The sequence below is a fragment of the Suncus etruscus genome, chromosome 14, assembly GCF_024139225.1.
Source record: "Suncus etruscus isolate mSunEtr1 chromosome 14, mSunEtr1.pri.cur, whole genome shotgun sequence".
Classification (NCBI taxonomy): domain Eukaryota; kingdom Metazoa; phylum Chordata; class Mammalia; order Eulipotyphla; family Soricidae; genus Suncus; species Suncus etruscus.
The window spans coordinates 11,329,521-11,351,759 of NC_064861.1; the positions used below are offsets into that span (position 1 = coordinate 11,329,521).

General features: G+C 34.6%; 1 protein-coding gene across 1 annotated transcript in view; it reads right to left on the reverse strand.

Moving 5' to 3' along the window:
* NDST4 (N-deacetylase and N-sulfotransferase 4) overlaps positions 1 to 21,856 on the reverse strand; it is a 272,025-nt gene extending 250,169 nt beyond the window's left edge. Inside the window, exon 1 of the mRNA XM_049786876.1 lies at positions 21,437 to 21,856. The gene's annotated coding sequence lies outside the window, so the exon portion shown is untranslated. The remainder of the gene's footprint in view (positions 1 to 21,436) is intronic.
* Positions 21,857 to 22,239: the final 383 nt, after the last annotated feature.

The window sequence follows — 22,239 nt, forward strand, 5'->3', positions numbered from 1 at the left end:
TTATCTCATTACAGTCTTTGTATTTGAAACACAGATACATTATTTGTGTGATTTACAGTTTCTGAACTCATTTTAGTTGTTGACTAAAATTTTTTTATTTGCTGTCATGTACTAGAAATCATCACTGATAGCTGTTAATGATCACAAATAACCCTGTCTGGAGTAGTTATAATAGGTATAGATCAAAGAACTATAAAACCAGCTTTGTCTTACCTTATTTTAAATTAATTTTTCTCTTAGACATATTAATTTCAGTTCTTAAGTAAATAAAATTATTTGCATGCTAATATTCCATTTTATAAATGTGTTTTCAGGAAGTTTGAGGCTACACCTGTGCTTACTTCTGCCTCTGTGTTTAGGGATCACTCCTGGTAGTACATAAGGAAATAAACCAGGTTTGACTAGATGCAAATCAAAGTGCCTTACTCACTGTATTATATCTACACTCTCAACAATTCCATTTTTACAGTTCAGTTTCATCCACACAAGATTAATTAATATTGAGAAATGTTTGTGTGATTATTTAGACAGTTTTTTTATTTCTCCTTTTCAGGCATGAAATGGGGAGATAAGAAATCTATTTTTTTGTTTTGGCTTTTGGGTCCCACCTGGCAGTGCTCAGGGGTTACTTCTGGCTCTAGGCTCAGAAATCACCCCTGGCAGGTACAGGGGACCATATGGGATGCCGGGATTCAAACCACCGTTCTTCTGCATGAAAGGCTAACACCTTACCTCCATGCTATCTCTCTGGCCCCGAGATAAGAAATCTATTTTAGGGACCAGAATAGACAGCACAGTGAGTAGGCAATTTGCTTAGCACACAGCTGACCCAAGTTTGATCCCCGACATTATATATGGTTTCCTGAGCCTTCCAGGAGTGATTTCTGATCACAGTGCCAGGAGTAACCTTTGAGCACCACTGGGTGTTCTCGTAGCCCCCACAAAAAGGAAATCCATTTAAAGGAACTTAAATCCTACTTCCAATTTCTATTTAAAATGTTAGGAATTTTGGGGCCGGCGAGGTGGCGCTAGAGGTAAGGTGTCTGCCTCGCAAGTGCTAGCCAAGGATCAGGACCACGGTTCGATCCCCCAGCGTCCCATATGGTCCCCCCAAGCCAGGGGCAATTTCTGAGCGTTTAGCCAGGAGTAACCCCTGAGCGTCAAATGGGTGTGGCCCAAAAAAACAACAACAACAAAAATGTTAGGAATTTCAAGGAATTTCTAGAGTCTAACTTCTAGTATTGTCAGTTATTTCCTGGAATAGTAACATTCTGTGCTTCCATTGTAATCTATCATTTACCAGAGAACCTGTAAAAAGGCTTGTTCATCTGCCTGCTGCACTGTGGATGATATGAAAGATAATGAATCATTAGTAGGCTATATGAGCAAAGAAATATACTCAAATTAATCATTTTGAGTAATATATACAAATATATCATAAATTTATTTCTATTCATGTTTTTTACATTGTTCTCTGGCAGCCTGCCTTTTATTTTTATTTTTCTAATTTTTTAGTAATATCTTTATTTAAGCATCTTGATTACAAATATGATTGTGATTAGGTTTCAGTCATGTAAAGAACACCCCCCTTCACCAGTGCAACATTCCCACCACCATTGTCCTAAATCTCCATCCACCCCACAACCACCCCACCCCAACCTGTACTCTAGACAGGCTTTCCAGTTCCCTCATTCATTCACATGGTTACGGTAGTTCTCAGTGTAGTTATTTCTATAACTGCACTCACCACTCTCTGTGGTGAGCTTCTTGAAGTGAGCTGGAAGTTCCAGCCCTCCTCTCCTTGTTTCTGAGGATTGTTGCAAAAGTAACTGTTATTTTTCTTAAAACCCATAGATGAGTGAGACTATTCTGTGTCTCTCTTACTCTCTCCCTCTGACTTATTTCACTCAGCATGATAGATTCCATGTACATCCATGTATAGGAAAATTTCATGACTTCATCTTTCCTGACGGCTGCATAATATTCCATTGTGTATATGTACCACAGTTTCTTTAGTCATTTGTCTGTTGAAGAGCATCTTGGTTGTTTCCAGAGCCTGCTATTGTGAATAGTGCTGCAATAAATATAGGTGTGAGAAAGGGGGTTTTGTATTGTATTCTTGTGTTCTTAGGGTATATCCCTAGGATATAGCTATATCCTATATAGGATATATAGGATATAGGAATAGCTGGGTCGAATGGAAGCTCAATTTCCAATTTTTGGAGGAATCTCCATATAACTTTTCATAGATGTTGGACTAGAAGGCATTCCCACCAGCAGTGAATAAGAGTTCCTTTCTCTCCACATCCCCGCCAGTACTGATTATTCTCATTATTTGTGATGTGTGCCAATCTCTGTGGTGTGAGATGGTATCTCATCATTGTTTTGATTTGCATCTCCCTGATGATTAGTGATGAGGAGCATTTTTTCATGTGCCTTTGGCCATTTGTATTTTTTTTTATCAAAGTGTCTGTTCATTTCTTCTCCCATTTTTTGATGGGATTATATGTTTTCTCTTGTAAATTTCTGTCAGTGCCCTGTATATTTTGGATATTAGCCACTTATCTGATTGGGTGAACAATTTCTCCTACACGGTGGGTGGCTTTTGTATTCTGGACACTATTTCTTTTGAGGTGCAGAAGCTTCTCAGCTTAATGTATTCCCATCTGTTTATCTGTTTCCACTTGTTTGGAAAGTGCAGTTTTCTCCCTGAAGATGCCATTAGTCTCAATGTCATGGAGTGTTTTGCCTACGTGTTGTTCTGTATACCTTATGGTATCAGGTTTGATAGCAAGGTCTTTAATATATAAAGCACACCTAGGAAAAAGGAATATGGAAGGCATTACTTTTCCCAACTTCAAACTGTACTACAAAGCAATAGTTATCAAAGCAGCATGGTATTGGAATAAAGACAGACCCTCAGATCAGTGGAATAGACTTGAGTTGTCAGAGAATGTTCCCCAGACATACAAGCACCTAATTTTTGACAAAGGAGCAAGAAATCCTAAGTGGAGCAGGGAAAACCTCTTCAACAAATGGTGCTGGCAGAACTGGTTAGCCACTTGCAAAAAAGTGAACATAGACCCCCAGTTAACACCATGTACGAAGGTAAAATCCAAATGGATTCTATTCATGTTTTAAGTCTTCCTCCAAAGTGAATTTCAATATTTACTTAAGAAATGTTTTTAGATGCTAAGAAATCATGCTCAAAATCAGAGTATTACATAGGTAAATATGCAGTAAGTTTCTAAGATGTGTTATAAATTATAAGAAAAACACAATTATCCAGGCGATGGAAAAGTACAATCCCTCAAATAATTATTAATTAGAGTTTCACATCCTTCTGCTCATGCCACACACAAGTCGCACATTTCCCTTTTGAATAAGTGGCCACAGACCAAATGCAATAATATCATCAGTGACACATTAAATCTGGGTGACTTTTCCCTTTTTTATTTTTATTTTTATTTTTTTATTTTTTGTTTTGTTTTTGGTCACACCTGGCAGTGCTCAGTGTTTACACTCAGAAATCACTCTTGGCAGGCTCCAGGGACCATATAGGATGCCCGGATTCAAATCACCGACATTCTTCATTGTAAGGCAAATGCCTTACTTCATTGCTACCTCTCCGGCCCCAAAATCTGGGTGTCTTTTCAAGATATGCTACAACTAACGTCCCTACAGGGAGCTATGGAGGAAAGCACCCTACATTAAATTGAATCATCTCAGAATCTACTTTATGTCACTAGCTTAAAGTACATAGTCACGTTAACAGACCGTTTTTTGTTTGTTTGTTTGTTTTTGCTTGTCCAAGATTTGGTTGTGAAATAGGTGAGGATGCAATTAATTGGTAGCCAAAGGGCAAAAGGTAGGGTCCTAAGACTGAGGATTTCTCAAACACAGGAAGGGTGTTAAAAAAGGTGAACAGAAGTGAAGATAGAATGGTAAATATAGGAGCGCAGCCAAATAACCTTAAACAAATTAAACAATATAGAAAAGACCCTTGGGATTAATTTTTAATTGACATACATTAGAACAATGCCATAAAGCTATAGGGAAAGAATATTGGCTAAAAGAGAACAAGAGTTCCTATTACAGTTATATCACTATTTGAGTTCAGATGTTAGTAGATTATATTATGCATATTATGATTGCTTGTAAAACACTAAATGTGTTTAAAACTAGTAGAGAAGGTATTCGGTACAGGGGTCAATGCATTTGCTTGGCACACAACTCATCCTCATTTTATCTCTGGCACTGCATATAGTCTAGGAGTAATTCTTGAGCACAGAGCCAGGAATAATCTCTGAGAAACTCTGGTATAGCCCCAACAGAAGAATAAAAAGTCTAGTTTAGGAGATCAAAAATGAAATCCAAGAAAATACTCATTATATAAAAAAGGGAAAGGGGAATAAAAGACATCTAGAAATACTCAGAACTAACAGTAACTAACAAAATAAAAAGCTCTGATTTTGTTAATATGTCCCTACATATAAAAATGCTATGTCCTCAAGGACATTAAAATATTCAAATATTGGGCGGGAGAGATAGTACAGTGAGTGCCTTGTACATGGCCAATCAGGGTTTGATCTCTGGTAACTCATATGTTTCCTTGAGCCCTACCAGGAATGATTCCTGTGAACAAAGTTAGGAATAAACCCTTGAGCATGGCCCTAGAATAAAAATAATTAACTAAACAAAATAAAATATTCAAGTATGTGCTGTATATAGAGATAAATAACAGAATGTGTGGGCATAAATATCTAATAGAAGATAAAAGAAAAGTAGTTTTTAAAAGAAAGCTAACAAAGTTATATAAAATTTTGGAAACTTGATTAGAAGCAGAGTAAACTGCAAGAGATACAAAGATCAGTTTGTAATTATAAAAGTTCTATTCACTAGGAAGTCATAAAAATTTAAATGTGTTTGCACCCTTTATAAAGCTTCATTATCTTTTTCTCTCATTGCAATAACCAACAAATACCTTGGATTAGACTATTCAATCCTTGAAAATCTTAGTTCCGGATTTTTCTCATTGTTTATAAACTAGAAGTTCATATTGATGATCCACCTAACATTATTCTGTTTTAAAATCCCCTCTGTTATATTTTTGTCTTTACATTTACATTGTGTTACATTTTTGTCTTTCCTCCACCCTTGACACATAGTTCCATAATCATATGCCATATCTTTTCATTATTATTAATAACTGTGCAACTATTAATCATTTATAACATTGATTTTCTATATTCTGTGATTCAATTCACAACTTCCTATCTTTTTGGCATTTTAAAGCTGTCTGCACAACTTCAACAATATTTCAACCCTTAGCATCTTGAAGTCATGATTCTTTTAAATTTTAGTCTTCCTCCTGGCCTTATATCTCCTCTCAGATTATTCCATAATTAATATTTAAATTTATTTTATTTTATAAACTTTTAAAACTTATCCTCTTATTCTACAATGCAAACTTGTCTAAACAAAGATAGCTTAATACCACAGTCCCCCAACTCTGCCTGCAAGACGTAAGACTTATAGAACATTGCCACTAAAATTCATGATCAATAGTTTCAGATTGCTTTGACTGCTATAGTCAAACTGTATTTCCTTAGTTTCTCACCTTCTCTCCTACATGACTACTTAATGTGCTTCACCTTTCTCTTTGCTTTTCAGATTCTTTCTTTCTTTCTTTTTCTCTCAGTTGATAATATTGCTTCTTATTCCTGTCCAACACAGAAACACGCACATATAAATTCCTGCAAGTACCTGAATTGTAATTATTCACATATTTAGAAAAATTCTCTTCTATATTGATCATAAAATCTAATAAAAGACAACTTCTTACTTAAATTTAGCTCTAGATCATTTGTTGTAGTTTTATTTTAATTGTAAATGATTTTATTTATTTAATTTTGGGGGCACACTTAGAGGTGCACAAGGGTTACTCCTGATCTGCACTCAGAAGTTACTCCTGGAAGGCTTGGGTGACCACATGGGATGCCAAGGATCTAACCATGTTTTGTCATGGGTCGACTACATGCATGGCAAGAGCCCTACCTGCTGTACTATTGCTCAGGCTCCAAATCCTTTAATTTTAATCTACAGAGAAGTCTCTTCTGCACAGATTGTCCAATCTATCAAAAGACAATCTTTCACCTGAAATAGAGTTCCAAGTCTAGTTTTTGTTGTTATTTTATTTTAATTGTTGAGAAACTGTGATTTTCAAAGTTGTTTCTAATAGAGTTGTTTCCGACACACAATGTTTCAGTGCCAATTAAACCACCAATGCCTCCTACCTTCTACCTATATCCCCAGGTTCTTCCACCTCCAAATATGTAAGTATCTCAAATAAGGCCTCCCTCCAGCTGACATCTTTGAGTCTATTCTAGACCAGGAGTTAGATCCTCTCCCTACTGGCAGAGTCCCAGCACTCTCCACACTAGACCTGAACCATAGTAAGGGCCAACACTAGTTCTCAGCTTTTTCAGATACTTATTGAAAAATCTTTTAAAATCTATAGCATTTTATGCAGACCTATTCTAATAGTGCTTATTTAATAAAAAAATCACTTGAAAATTTTATGCTCTGAAATCCAATAGTTGATTCTCACTTCTTGTCTTATTTTTCCTATTAGTAGTATCTTAAATCACAAATTTTCCCCTTGCCCAAAGAGTCACTGTTTTTACAGGTATTCCAAGATATCATGCACTTTTGATTTCTAGTGACGTGTTCTCATTTCCTGTTTTCCTTTTATCTTTTTATCTCTACCAAGTTCCCCAGAGGAAAACATTAGTGTGGAAATCCTTAGATGACAAAATCATTCTTTCTGTCATATATTTCATTCTTACTTCTTCCTCTCTATCCAGCAGTTTGAAGGCCCTATTATGTTGCTACATTAAACACAGATTTGTAAAGCAAATTAGCCTCTGCCTTGCACGGAGACAGAAAAGTTGTATGTTTTAGATTTATTGTTGGAAGAGCAAGGTTGTGAATATTTTCAGATGAGTTTGTTTTATCTTGACACACAAGAAACGAAATGGTCTGGTTTTGTTATTGAATGGATATGTAAGGTAATGAAAGGCTCAGACTTCAAGTTTTCATAGTCATTTCTACAGTCTTTACTGACTGTTTACCAGGAGGCATATGTACCACCACCTGGCAAATACCTGTTTCACTTTTCAAAAACAATGGAAGCCCTTTTTAAGGCATGTTTGGGTAAAATGGAGAATGATAGAGCAGTACTATGGAAAGGGCAGATTTTTGTGAACACAGTACAGACATTAAAGATGAGGTGAGTAGAATGTATCATCCCATTTTTGACATGTCTGTGAGACATTCCAAGAGAATGTCCACTCGATGACTAAATATGTCAGAATTTAATTTAAGGTCTGAACTGGAATCATAAGCTAAGGGGTAGAAAATATCATGACATTGAACTAGAGAGAAGAGTGTGCAGTAAAGTGATAGAGGCCAGCCATAAAAAATTACATTGACAATGTGTGTTTGGTGGAAGACAGACATGGGAATTACAAGCTAAAGAACAAGAAGATCTCTGCTAATAAAAAAACTGAATAATATTTATGAGTCAATAATTACAATCAAATTTGACCTTGACTTCACTGACTTGGCAGGATATTTGGTGTATTACAGAAGTAAAGTCTGAAATGAACTGAGAAGAAAGTAGCTGATGAAAAGTTCACAAGAGCAGCAGAAAGGAAAAAAGAAATTTGGAAGTGCTAATAGGGATTCAAAAGCTGATATTACCAGCAGCCTCATCAGGCTTAATAAACAGGCCCATGATATTATATTTCAAGGAAAGGCAAAAGTCCTGAACTAAATATGTAAGAAAAGAGGATTTTTACAGAAGGGAGTAAATATTTCTAATTTTAGGGAATAAAAGGATTTGGTTTGGGGGTGGAGGAGGTAAATGAATGAGATTTGAAACAAAAAAAAATATAACACAGGCTAAAGATGTGACCAAACATTCTCTTAAAACTCCACTATTAATATTCATATTTTGTGCTTTGTCGATACACTTAGTTAAATCAACTTCAAGTGAAAAGCAGTAAAATAATTGCCATCAACTGATAATTGTTTGCTCAATAATCTTTCTTTTAAAACTATTATTATATTTAGTATTGATCTGTGTCCTTGTTAATTGTCTCAGAAGACAATCATGAAAGCAGTTAACCAAGAAACAAAATGCTTGCATTTCTCAATATTATTATAGGCAAGGAAATGATGAGGTATGGAAATTGAAAAGTAAAGTAAAAGTGTTTTTCTTTACCTATGAATGTATATAAAATATAGAAAAGAAAATTTATCTGATATTTTATAACATGCTTCAATCCTAAAACATCACAATGGAATTTATTAATTAAAACTTATTACATTTTTATATTGGCCTTTCATTTAAACTTAATGCTTTTCTAATTTTACACATATTAATTCACAAGTTATACTAAATGGCAACTCTCTCAAAAGCTATAATTCTTAACATTTTAATTATCTTTCTGAATTAAGTTATGCCATCATTTAATCTCTGTATATAATCTGCCTATATCAGAAGTCACAAAAGATTGCTCTTTCTTTTTTTTTTTTTTTTTTTTTTTTTTTGGTTTTTGGGCCACACTCAGTGATGCTCAGGGGTTACTCCTGGCTATGTGCTCAGAAATTGCTCCTGGCTTGGGGGACCATATGGGATACCTGAAATTGAACCAAGGTCTTTCCTGGGTCAGCCTCATGCAAGACAAACGCATTACCACTGCGCTACCTCTCCAGCCCAAAGGATTGCTATTTCTTAAAATTTATTTCTAAATTACTTCTCTACCATTGAATTTCTTGCTTACACGTTCCTAAGGCAGTCATCATGTATACTTCCTGAAATAAATGTAGGTTCTTTAGGGGACATATAATGAAAGTTGATTATATAGTTTGTATAAAGTGTTAGTAGTACTAGTTTTTGTTTTTATTATATGATCTCAATATCACAAAATTACTAGTATGTAACATTGTATAATATAGTCTTGAAGGGCTTGTAATAGAAAATAAACTTCAAATGAATACTATGTTTTATATAAGTACCTATAAATGACAATGCTCAAAACCTCTATTTAAGGAACTCAAAGAGTAAGCGACTAGAGAATCAAACGAATAAAAAAATGATGAGACATCTCCAATGTCACATAACAGGAATTCACAATTTTTTATTGATTCTAAGTCCACCCCACTACTACAATTTCACATTTGTCCCTGAATTTTACCTCTACACATTAAGAAGTGAACTTTCAAAGTCATGTGCCAGACTTAGAAAAAACTTGAGTGAAGTTAAAAATTATGACATTTAATATTTTTTTACTGATAGCTAGAGCCATCAAACAGAGGATAGGGTATTTCTCTTGCCTGTGTCTTGCCTACATTCAATTCTTGACATCCCAATTAATTGCCTGAGCATTTCTGCGAGTGATCCCTGAGTGCAGATCCCAGTAACCCCTGAGCAACCAAGTGGCCCAAACTCATGCCTAAATTTCTTAACTTAAAGTTACTATTTCCATCCAATACTTCTCTTCAGAATAATGCTAAATATACACAACACAAAATAATGGACTATCATTTTAAAAAGGCAGATATGCTCCATTCAATTTCAATTGTGTCTACTTTGTATCTAATGACTCAGCCTTTTCATTTTTAGACAAAGTAAAATAAATACTAGCTTTATTTAGGGATTCACTTTTTCCAGGTAGTTGACTTAGGTAATCACCTGAAAATAACATATACACATATTTTATAAAGAACTCTATCCTCCAAACTGAAACCAGTCCATGATCTACAATTTTCAAATTTTGGAACAAGCATAATAAAAATTCATTGGGAAGAGACTTGGAGTGGTTTCAAACATTCTGCTCCTTGTCAGAGACAACATATCTTGAGATGCGCCTATTTTAATACTTGAAGACTGGAATCTCAAATTAATACAAATGTTACTTTTGAATGCTGTAAAAGAATGCTAGGCATTGTACAAAAATAACTTCACTTAGCAAGCCTATTTGGTGGAAATTATTGGGAATAAAAATATTATGGTGATCTTCCAAATAGTCTTGGAAATCAGGAATAGGAAGTGATTAAAGAGTAAGAAAGGTGAGGTAGATCTGGTAGAAACTAAGAAACCAATCAAAGATATACCGATACTTTAGTAGAAAAACAAAATATAATTTTTATACTTTTAGTTTAAGTCTGGGTCAGCATTAAAGAAATGCAAACTTCCAAATTTGTTGACAGATGCTATTTTTGGTAGCATACAATGATATCTTGTTTTTATTAGCATTTCCTGAATCATAACTGAGTGCAGTTAGAAAGAAAAGAGGTAGATCAGAATGGTCAGTATCATATGTGGGATTTAAAGGTACACAGCAAGATAGCAACTAAGGGTCAAAGGCCACATAACTGGATAGTTTGTCCACAGAACTCAGTTTGTGGAATGATGGGAAGTGGTTTAAAAAGACAGTTTTATGGGAAGTTGATGAAGGAAAGAGTTGATGTTTGTGGTGCTGGAATGAAGAACATATTAAACCATCATAAACTTATACTGCAACTCACAGTATCTCAATAAAAATATTTTAAAAATGGAAAGAAGTACATTTTATTGCTTAGAGATTTCTGAGGAAGGAATTTTTGCCAGGAGTCAGAGATGAGGGTCACCAAACTCTCTATTTCTTATTTGTGATTACAGGGGTATAGATAAAAATAGAATTAATATCCCACCCATTAAAAACATGCCCTAGCAGTTGACTAGAATAATGTCTAATAAATTTTGAGAATTTTTGCTGAGCAAAATTATATAGTGGCATATTTTCACAAGGCTACATGATCTCTAAATGTAAAAAAAAATACATAAAGAAATGAAAGAACATTTCCCCCTAATTTTCTTCAAAGTCATTGTAAAGATCAACAAAATGTTTAAGATTTTATAATGTCCTAATATCTTCTACCAAATAGGCCAACTATTTGAAATTGGTACATTGTCTAGCAAACATTTAAAAAATCTTAAGTAGGGGCCCGAGCAGTGACACAATGGAAGGGTGTTTGCCTTACAAGAGGCTGTCATAGGATGGACCGCAGTTCAATGCCCTGGCATCCCATATGGCCCCCAAGCCAGGAGCGATTTCTAAGCACAAAGCCAGGAGTAACCCCTGAGCGTCACCGGGCATGGCCCCAAAAAACAAAACAAAAAAATCATAATGATTTTTGTAATGAGTTTAAAAACTGTCACAGAGACATCACATGAAAAAATTTTCAGTGTTTAAATTAGGGAAAATTATAAAAATAAAAAGAGTAGCATTTGTATTTGATTTGTTTCTAACAGGTTTCTCTTTAATTGAAACTTTGCCTTTTTTGTCTTCTACCAACCCATGTTTTCTGTTATTCCTCTATACCAGAAAAATCAAGATAAGTTATTTGGCACTGTTACCAGATAGTTTCCCCTTGGTATTTGGTCTATTTTCCTTAAGATAATTGTATATGAAAAAAATGTTTGAAAATATAAAAGCTCAACTAAAATGTTGATCAATAAAATTTGATCTTTGAAGTTAGATCTGATGTTAATATTAAAATATGTGATAAAATGTAATAGAGACGGTACAAAAGGTGATTTAAATCATTCCCTCTGAGTTGGAAACAGTCAATACTCATCACTCAGGGCTTGCTTTAAATCAGAATAAAATGTTACATTGGAGGTCAAAGTCAAAGTACTGATGCATGTAATTAATACTTAATTCTATTAATTTAACACCTCTTGTGTTTTCAACTCTGTAGTGGGAACTTTATATTTATTGTCGCATTTTGCTTTCCCAGCAATTCTATGAAATAGGTATTATGACTTCTATTCACAGATCATGAATCCAAGGCACAGAAGGGTTAATTAGCTTTCTCAAGGTCATAGTACAAGTAAGGGTAAAGCTGGAATTAGAATCAAGCTTAGGTAGAATTTATCATTACCTCCTGCCTTATACGCTGTCATGATGCCATTTCATCTTTAAATCAATTCCTACTTGTTTACCTGACTGAAATGCTCCTCAGCAAGGGCTGGGCTCACTTTTCAGTTGCACCAGCCCCTATAATTCCTTAACAGTTAGAAAGGCCTAGAAATACATTTTTTAATCAACAAGAATAAAAATAACATGTTAGATATTTTCCTTCTCACACTGGGTCAAGAACATGTAAAATCAGCATGCTTGAAATGTAATACATAAATGGGGCCAAAGGATAGTGCAGTGGTAGGGTGTTTGCCTTGCACACTGCTGACCCAGGAAGGACCTGGCTTGAATCCCCAGTGTTCCATATGGTCCCCAAGCCAGGAGCGATTTCTGAGCATATAGTCAGGATTAACTTCTGAGCATCAAGGGGTGTGGCCCCAAAAAACCAAAAAACAAAATACATAATTTGGCTAAGAAATAATCAACTACATTTTCTTTATCACACTAAATACTTTGAAAAAACAACCTTTTATAGAAAGTTGTTTGGATACTCTGGGATGCATCATAATTAATACATTTCTACTGTGCAATTATACTCAATCACTATTTATTCAAATTAAATTGTCCTATTTTTCCAAACTAATGAATAAATAGTTGGATGAAGAAAATGTTTATTCAAACATCATAAGCTATAAGAAAGAACACAAAACGTCGGTAATCACTTTAGACAAAAATGGAAATTTCTTCCACAGAAAACTTCTGGACATGTTTTCTCCAAACTGTATTTGTTACTTGGATTAAACACTGATTTTTAGAATGACTTGTTGTTGTTTTGCTTTGTTTTGTTTGGGGGACACATTCATCTTTTTTAATATTTACTCCTGATTTTATGGTCAGAATTCACTCCTGCTAGGATTAGGTGGGGTAGCAAATGTGGTGTCATGAATTAAATTTTGGCCAGCTGCATGCAAGAGAAACACCTTAGCCACTTTATTATCTCTCCTGTCGCAATGATATTTTTTATTTTTGCCAAAAATTTTATATAAGCAATCTCTCAATACCTTTTAAAATCTACTTGTCTTACATAAAAAATAAAAATCTGTGATTTATAGGCAATTCCATTGCTCCTTCAATTATTCCCCCCATAAAAAGACTGTACCATATCTTTTTAACTGTTATCTTTTTAACTTTTAACTGTTGCTCATATGACATGTTTCCCAGAGGACTTCAAACATTTTTCATTGATCAAAAATCTTGATGTTTGCATAGAGGTCAAGCACTCTCTAAGTGCTTGCTCTTGTCATCAAAATCGTTTGCTTTAATACAAACTCACACTTTGATGACAGGTGCTGGAATACAACATGAATGAAAGGACAAAGTCATTCTGGGGTAGAGAGTGAGTATGGAGAAGTCTCTTTTGACTGTGCAATTAGGAACTTGAGAATGTACCCTAGAACAAAGCATGTCAGTCCTATGTCTGTAGTTACTAATCACAGTTCCTGTGATCCCAGTGAGTCATATTAGATTTGTAGTTGCGCTCTATTTGCTTTTCTATATTTTCAATGTTTGTTAAATTTGAATTTCTTTCTAATTGGTAAACAATTGGAAAGCTTAATAAATCACTTTTATTCTATAATATTATAATGTTAAGATGATAATGTATTGTTCCAAGAAACTGAGTGATTTATTTTAAGTGTTTTGTTTGGGGGCCACAACCAGTGGTACTCAGACCTTACACTTGGCTCTTCTGCATGTGATTGAACCTGGTTAGTATGGTTCCATTCTGGTACCACCAGTATGAGTTCCTGAGTGCAGACCACTGGACTATCACTCTAGCCCACACTGCGTTAATTTTTAAGAATAAATATTGGTTCTTACACTAATTTAATATACTTCACTCACATACTTTATTTTATATACTGTAAACTATGAAAAGTTGAAACTGAGAATTGCATTTTTGAAAATGGCTGTTTTTTACTTTCCAGAGAAAGTATAGTATAGCTGACCATGTGTCACACCCTAACCTCCATAAAACCATTTCATAAACTAAGAACAAAAAGCAATATTAGTTACAGTGAGTTTGTCTCTTGCAAGTTGTTACTCATCATATTTTGTCCCTGAAAGATGAAGCATAGTATGCCATGTCACTTTTGAGTATCTACCTGGAAATAGATTAATCAGGAATATATCCACAGATCTAGAGCTTTAACTGATAATCATTCAAACTAAAACCTCTATTGCATATTCTAGTCGTTTTAGGCCTATCATTGGGTCTTCATTTTTGTTTGTTTGTTTTTGTTTCTTTTTTTTTTTTTTTGGTACACTGGGCAGCACTCAGGGATTACTCCTGGTTCTGCACTCAGAAATTACTCTGGCAGGCTTGGTGTACCATATGGGATGTCGAGAACCGAACCCAGGTTCCCCACTTGCAAGGCAAACACCATGCTGCTGTACTATCCCTCTGGTCCCAGGATCTTCATTTGTTTATAGCTGTCTTCTCACACCTGAGAATAGTTCCCTGTGTTGAATAATATGTTGTTTTCCCTAGTATTCTGAAGGATATCTGATATTTACTTTAAAAATAATTAATATTTATTAGTGCTATAAATATTATTGAACAACAGCAACAAAACAAAACAAAACAAAACAAAAAAACACACCTATCTTCTCTGCTTAAGGTTTAACATTTGTCCAAATAGGGAGTCAGAGTAGTTTAAGACCTAAGTTAATTTCTACCTTGACTGGCCAATGTGAACATCTATCACCCTTGTAGCTATTAAGAAAATGCTTCACTTTTCAAAAAGGCAATATAAACTAAAATGTGAGAATCCACAATACCTAAAATATACTGATGTAATTTTAAGTGACTGCCAGTATTTTATTTGACTCATGGTAGTACGTGAAATCTCAACTGGGTTGGCATCACAATACATGAGAGAGGAGTTGAAAAACAAAAGTTAAATTTTATTTAGTTCTTGCATTTCAGAATAATGAACAGCATTAGAACTTTTACATGTGTTCACAGGAGCATATGCATCTCTGCATCTGTTTCCTTTCCTTGGATTAATCTTTAGTGTCGCTTTATTTATTTCTGAGGCTTAAATGATTTTTCTGTAGGCGAGAAAGACTATTCAGAACATTGAGAAGAGCTCTGTGGAAATGTCTGATGAAACATGACAAATTCTGTGGATCAGCAGTCTCCAATTGAATTTCCGATTCAGAAATGGAGTCCAGCCAAAACATCCTAATGTGCAAAATCACTTTCCCTTCTCTCTCTTCCATTAGGATGGCAGTCAGTCTTTGAAATGTATAGGGATGTTACTATGTTTCAACTACTAAATATAAAGATAATTAATGGGCATTTATGATAATAGTAGAAGGGTTATTTAAAAATATTACTAGTAAAATTATAAATGTTGTTGTTATTTTGCTGCTAAGCTGTATTTGCTGAATGGAAAACCATCCACTGATAATGAAGGGAAGAATATGGAAAGAGAGAAGAAAAATATATGGCTAAAGGAATTTAGTATGTTAAATGCACAATAAATAGCCTTTCAGAAATATTACTGAAAACTACAGTGGCTACCAGGAAAAAATGAAAAACAGTATATGTTATAAAGGTATACTGTAGGGTGGGAGGTGAACTGAGGACATTAGTAGATGGAAGTGTACACTGGTGAAGGGATGGGTGCTTGTACATTTTTCAATGGGAACTCAATCATGAACAAATTTTTAACTTTGTGTCTTATGGTGATTCAATAATTTTTTATAAAAAAATTAGTAGATCATGGGGCTGGAGCAGTGGCGCAAGTGGTAAGGCATCTGCCTTGCCCATGCTAGCCTAGGATGAACCATGGTTCAATCCCCACACATCCCATATATGGTCCCCCAAGCCAGGAGCTATTTATGAGGACATAGCCAGGAGTAGCCCCTGAGCATCACTGGGTGTAGCCCCCAAACCAAAAACAAAAAAATAAAATAGTAAATTAAATGGAAATTTGTGGGTAAAAGATTACCCAGTACTTTAAGATGGTCTTACCACTCAACATAAATTACTTCTTATATCTTACCTTCTTTTGTTTAGTGTATATTATTCCTGTATTCTGGTATTTTTCTGCCCATGCCCTGGTTCAAACTTGTCAGCAGATTAACTTAGGCTGTAATTACCATATTATGCCTTACCAAATATACCAAATGCTTATCACATGTTACAAGAGACCATTTATGATTAGATAGCAAAAGTGAATAAAATTAAAAAAAAAAAACAAAAGAAGGGAGAGAAGAAGGAATAAAAGAAGTGAAGAAGAAAGGATAGGTAAAAGTAAAGATGGAGGCGATGTAGGAAGGAAGAAAGGAATGAGAAATAAAAGTAGGAGAGGAAACAAAAGGAAAGAGAAGGAAAAGAAAGGCAAGGGAAGGAAAGGAAAGAGAAAGGAAGGAAAGGAAACAGGAAAAAAGAAAAGAAAAGGGGAAAAGGAAAGGAAAGAAAGGAGGAAAGAAGAAAAGGAAAGGGAAGGCAGGGAAAGGAAGAAGGGAAGGAATGCGAAGGAAATGGGAGGGAAGGAATGCGAAGGAAATGGAAGGGAAGGGAAGAAACGGAAAGGAAATTAAAGGAAAGGAAAAGAACAAAAAGGAAGGGAAAGAAAAGGAAAGAGAAGAAAAGGAAAGGAAAGGAAGGGAAGGAAAGAAAAGGAAGGAAAGGAAAGAAAAGGAAAGGAAAGGGAAGGAAGGGAGGGGAAGGATAGCAAAGGAAAGGTAGGAAGTGTAGGAATGGAAGGTAAGGAAAAGTAAAGGAAAGTAAAGTAAAGAAAGGAAAGGAAAGGAAAGGAAAGGAAAGGAAAGGAAAGGAAAGGAAAGGAAAGGAAAGGAAAGGAAAGGAAAGGAAAGGAAAGGAAAGGAAAGGAAAGGAAAGGAAAGGAAAGGAAAGGAAAGGAAAGGAAAGGAAAGGAAAGGAAAGGAAAGGAAAGGAAAGGAAAGGAAAGGAAAGGAAAGGAAAGGAAAGGAAAGGAAAGGAAAGGAAAGGAAAGGATGGAAGATTGGGGAAAAGAGGAGGAAATAAAGGGAGGGAAGGACAGGGAAGGCAGAGAAAGGAAAAGCAATGGAGAGGAAAGGAAAGGAGAGCAGAAAAGTAAAGAGGCAGTGTATTCTTTTCATTGGGGGGAAGGATACAGACATAAAAAGAAGATAAATGAGGGAATAAAAGAAAAATGGAGTGAAAGAGAAATGAAATGAGAAGGTGTAAAAAAGAATAGTCAAAAGAGGGAGCAAAGAAGAAAATGAATGAAGAAAACTTGTGAGTGTGAAGCGATTAGGTGTCTCACTTAACTATTTGCTTGAATATATAGAGTCAGCTGAATTTTAGGTACAATAATATTATGACTGAGTATAAAATTCCATGGAAGACTTTCAATAAGGAAATATATATATTTAGATAATATATAGGTATATATATATATTTGTTTTTAGGGCCACACCTGGTGACAATTAGGGGTTATTCCTGGCTATGCCCTCAGAAATCGCTTTTGGCTTGGGGGACTATATAGGATGCCGGGGACAGACCCAGGTTTGTCCTGGGTCAGCAATGTGCAAGGCAAATGACCTACCACTACGTTATCACTTTTGCCTTGGAAACAAAAATATTTTTAAAATAAACATAATACAAATCCATCTGATGTTGCGATATCCAAATCGAAGAAATTCTATTTTTGGATAGAAAGAATTTTTTTGTGTATATTATTGTTATGTTGGTTTTCAAAAGTTTTCTTCTTTATTTAATTATTCAAACACTTTAACACACCTACATTTACAGGCACAAAGTTTGGTACAAAGAAATATGTTTGTTGAGTCACTGATTTTGTTTTCTCAAATCATCTTATTAAATTAAATTCTCAAGTACACCATGTTTTCTTTTCTTAGTTAATTATAATTGATCACAATTATAATTTATTTATATAATGATATATCAATAAATATAATTTATATGTATTCCATATATCTTAATACAATAATATATACTGCAGTATATATTTTGATAAAATATTCAAAAGCAGTCTATGAAAATTTTTTCAGCTAATATGGCTAATTTGTTGCTATCTATTTTTTCACTTAAAGTTTATGTATTTTCATTGTATATAGTGTCAGTATATAGTGCCATTTTACAAAGTTAAAGGGAATAAATATATCAAGTTATAAGAAAATACATTCTCACTAGTAGAAATGGAGATTAAGTTACAATGCACATAAAAAACATGATTGTCTAAAAACACCAACGAATTAATTATTAGATTATTTTGGGTTTGAGAAAGAATCTATTATCAGTTAATTATTATATTAAAAGAAATGATAGATTTGCCAACTCTACAATTTGATAACACTCCTCACATAAATGAGATAAAGAAGCTAGGAAATAGAATTGTATTTATAAAAGTTCGTCATTAAAATTGACACCAACTTCTGAGGCTTGCTGAAAATAATGACAAAGAGAGCATTTAACACTTGGTCACAGCATAGCTGTGTTAAAGATGGAATAAATGTGATTCTATGATGGCAGAAGGTAGTAGCCTTATGTCTGACACCTGACCCATCTTCCTTATTTTGTAAATGTAAAATGAATCAGTAACAACATGTGTGTCCCTTTACCCTCTTAGTTACTGGGAGTACCTTTGGGTAAAAACTAGCATTCTGTTTTGCTGTCTTGCTTCACAAGCCCATACTATACTCTTATGCCTCTATCCACTCGTGCTGGAATTTTTTACTGGGTCATTTTCTGTCATAAAACTTTCACAATTCTTCAGTTGGGTTTGTTTCCATATGTTGCAGGCAGTTTTTTTTTTAATTGATCTTCGTCTCTAAGGTAATGGCTAGATTATATATATATATATATATATATATATATATATATATATATCTCATCTTAGGTTCTCTTGCTTGAATATCAATGGAATTTTACAGGTATTTCTGCTGAGCTAATTATGTTTTCATTAGGAAAACTTTGGGAGAAAATGGATACTTATTACTTAAAAAGTTTATTGTTTTCAGAAAATGCTATCTGATATTTAAATATCTCAGTAGAATAAAGTTTATATATATAGTGTGCACTAAAAAGTGATGCTTCAGTTTAAACTTTGAAAATAATGCATTATCAATTAATTCAGCCCAGAAAAATTTAGCCTTTTGGGTATAAAGCTTCTCTGACTGGACTCCCAACAGGGCGAATATCTTAGCTTTATTTTATGTTTCCACAGCTGCCTTCAAAATCTGGAGAGACAGCAATAGTTAGAATCTTCTAGTTTAAATACAGCATGCTAAATACTCCCCTGTTCTTACTGAGTAGTTTTTACTATACAAAACAGAGTATATATCATGTTGATATGATCCCCTTGTACAATCAGTTTGAGAGCACTCCTGCATGAGACCAGCCAGGGACAAATATGTCACTGGGTTAGAAACCTTTAAATAGCATTTTTGAAAAGTAATATACCCCTGAGATCCAAGGGAGAATATAAATTTATTTCAAATCTAATTACAGAAATTATTCTTCCTGGGCTGAGGGACAGACTATAGATAGGCATATATGTGTGTATATAATGGTTTTTATATTCAGAATGAGTTTTCATACTCACAGAAGATGATTCTTTCCCCAATATGAGTGTGAGCATATACATGCAAATATGTCTACAGATATGATAAAATCTAGAAACTTTAAATTATTAGCAAATGTATGCATTTGTATAATAGTCACCATTCCCTTGCTTTTGCTATACATAGTTCTTAGTTCATAAATTCAGCTGGTAGAAACTGATATTTACATCAATTATAACTTTATTCAAAAGAAAATACTAAAGTTTTCATAAAGTTTTTATTTTTTACAATGTAAAATTCCCCATGCTTTTATGTTGCATTTTGATTTTTCCTCTAAGGGTGATTTTCATTTGCTAAATTCTAAGTAGTATATAGCATAATTTTTACAAATTATATTGTAAGCATTCATCTTTGTGCTGACCAATTTTCCTTAAGGTAAGGCAAAATAAACAAGCAAACACAACTACTTTCTTAGTGTTCAATTTCCAGAAATTTTATCATGAAGCAACTATCAGGAATGCTACACATTTTTACGCAATTTTCCATCTTAAAAGAATCAAGACCAAAAAAAAGAAAAAAAAAAGAAAAAGCCCTTACATAGCATCTATAACTAGTTAACTAGTATATCTCAATATAAAAACTTAACGCTATTCTTTGTATATTCAAAACCACAGCATTTAACTATTTGAAGAAAATCATAATTTCCCATTCTTTGGGGGGAAATTCAACCAATTATAGTAGTAACTTTTTTCATCAAGTTTCTTTTGGTCCACAAACTAACCAATTTGTATCAAGCTGATGAGTAAGTAGGTTAACTAAAACCATCACGAAAACACTAATATTTGTGTATTTCATTTACTTAAGAACATCTATGATCTTATATTGGAAAATATTCTGATAAAGACAAGGTAAGAACAAGCAAAGCTATGTATGCAGAGACACCATAAAGAATGGACTACTAAACTTTTTTAAGACTATGCTAGAATTCAAAGTGTAAGTTATCACAATAGATAAGAGTTAAAATCACTTATATTTACTATGAATAAAACCTATGAAAATGCAATATATTCATAACCAGGACTAATTGAAGGAATACATACAGGTTAAAGTTTCCCTTTTTATTGCCTCAAGCTAAAGTATTGGAAGAAGGGACCAAAATTCTATTCAAATATTGCTCATTTTCAAAAAAAAATCCTGTGTATCAGAAAGTAGAAGGTATTTACAGGTAGAGTGTACAACTGCTTTGTTCTCCTGCAATTCTATGCTTGTGGCACATGCTGCATATTGTTTCATGGATTTAGTTCTTATTCCTAATGGGAGCTTTTGGAAAAGCATCTATTTCTATAAGAGCAATTTATGACTGTATCAAGGATTTCAGTATCTGTGATAACTGTTTCTCTAAAGCAGACTGTTAGAACAGAGCATGCCTATAAATCGCTGGTCCAGAGAGAGGCAGTCCCCTCCTGAGTAATTTGAATGCCACGCTATCACTCACAGCAACAAATTTTAGGCAAACACTGACAGCTTAACTCTGAAATGTGGACATTTAGTTTGTACAGTTGACAATTCCAACATGAAATGGTTATATCGCTATCAAGTGAGTTGTTAAGTAAAAGCCAATGTTCTGGCTTAAAATACTTTCAAGTTTTATCTTTAGGCAGAAGTGCATTTCCCACTTAGAAGGAAAATACTCCTTACAAAGCGAAATGACAGGTAAGCCCACATATGCTGAGCAGGAAACTGACTTGGGTTTCTTACGATTGATTGCTTCTCTATAAAACATCGCAAATAAACTTTATTGTGTTCACCTGGTTTACATAGCTCAGAAAGCTAGTCATGTATTATGCCCATATCAGTTGCAGTAAATGTCTGCAATAACTTACCTAGAGAAGCCTTTCAATGTTTATTTTCCCCTCTTTTCCTAACTTGAATTTATCACGAGATAGAAAATAAGATCTCCGGTGTTCAGAGTCACTTGGCTCCAGGTCAATTAGAAGGAGCTTTCAGTCCAGACAATCTGCCTCAGCAATATTCCGAGAGCACTCCTGAGCTCCGGTCCGAGTATCTGAACTCTTCCAGCAGTCTCTTTTTTATTTATACACACACGGTCCTTTTCAAAACAAGCAGCCAGCTGGAATGATTCAAACCTCTGTTCAGTACACCGTGAAAAAAGCAGCTTCCTTTTTGGACACGAACATTACACCGGGGAGCGACCAAATGCAGCAAAAGGCTCTGAGAACTAGTTAATCACCGGAATACCAGCTGCTTCTGCTCTGGGTTTGCTCAGGCTGCTGTGCATCTTGTTTAGCTGTCGTCGCTCGCTTAGCCTCCCTCCCTTTTGCTCGCCCATCTCCAGAACTAAAAAGAAGGCAGCTCTGCTGGATTATGATTGGCAGAAACAGCCCATTCCTCCAGCTAATCATCCTCAAGACTTTCAAGGACCTGGAGCTGTTGTGATGTCATGCACTCAGTGGGACGTTCCACATGAATACATTCCAACAGAAGCAAATTCAGCCATCAGCTGCATTCCTCTCACACCACAGTGATTGATTAGATGCTTCTGGAAGATTTGCATAATCTTGGATTGTAGAGTGCCACGTTTGCCTATGAAATCCGAGAGAGAAAAAATTCCTTTTTGAGCGCTGACACTGGCCGAAAAAATTCCAGTGGCTGAACGCAGAAAAGT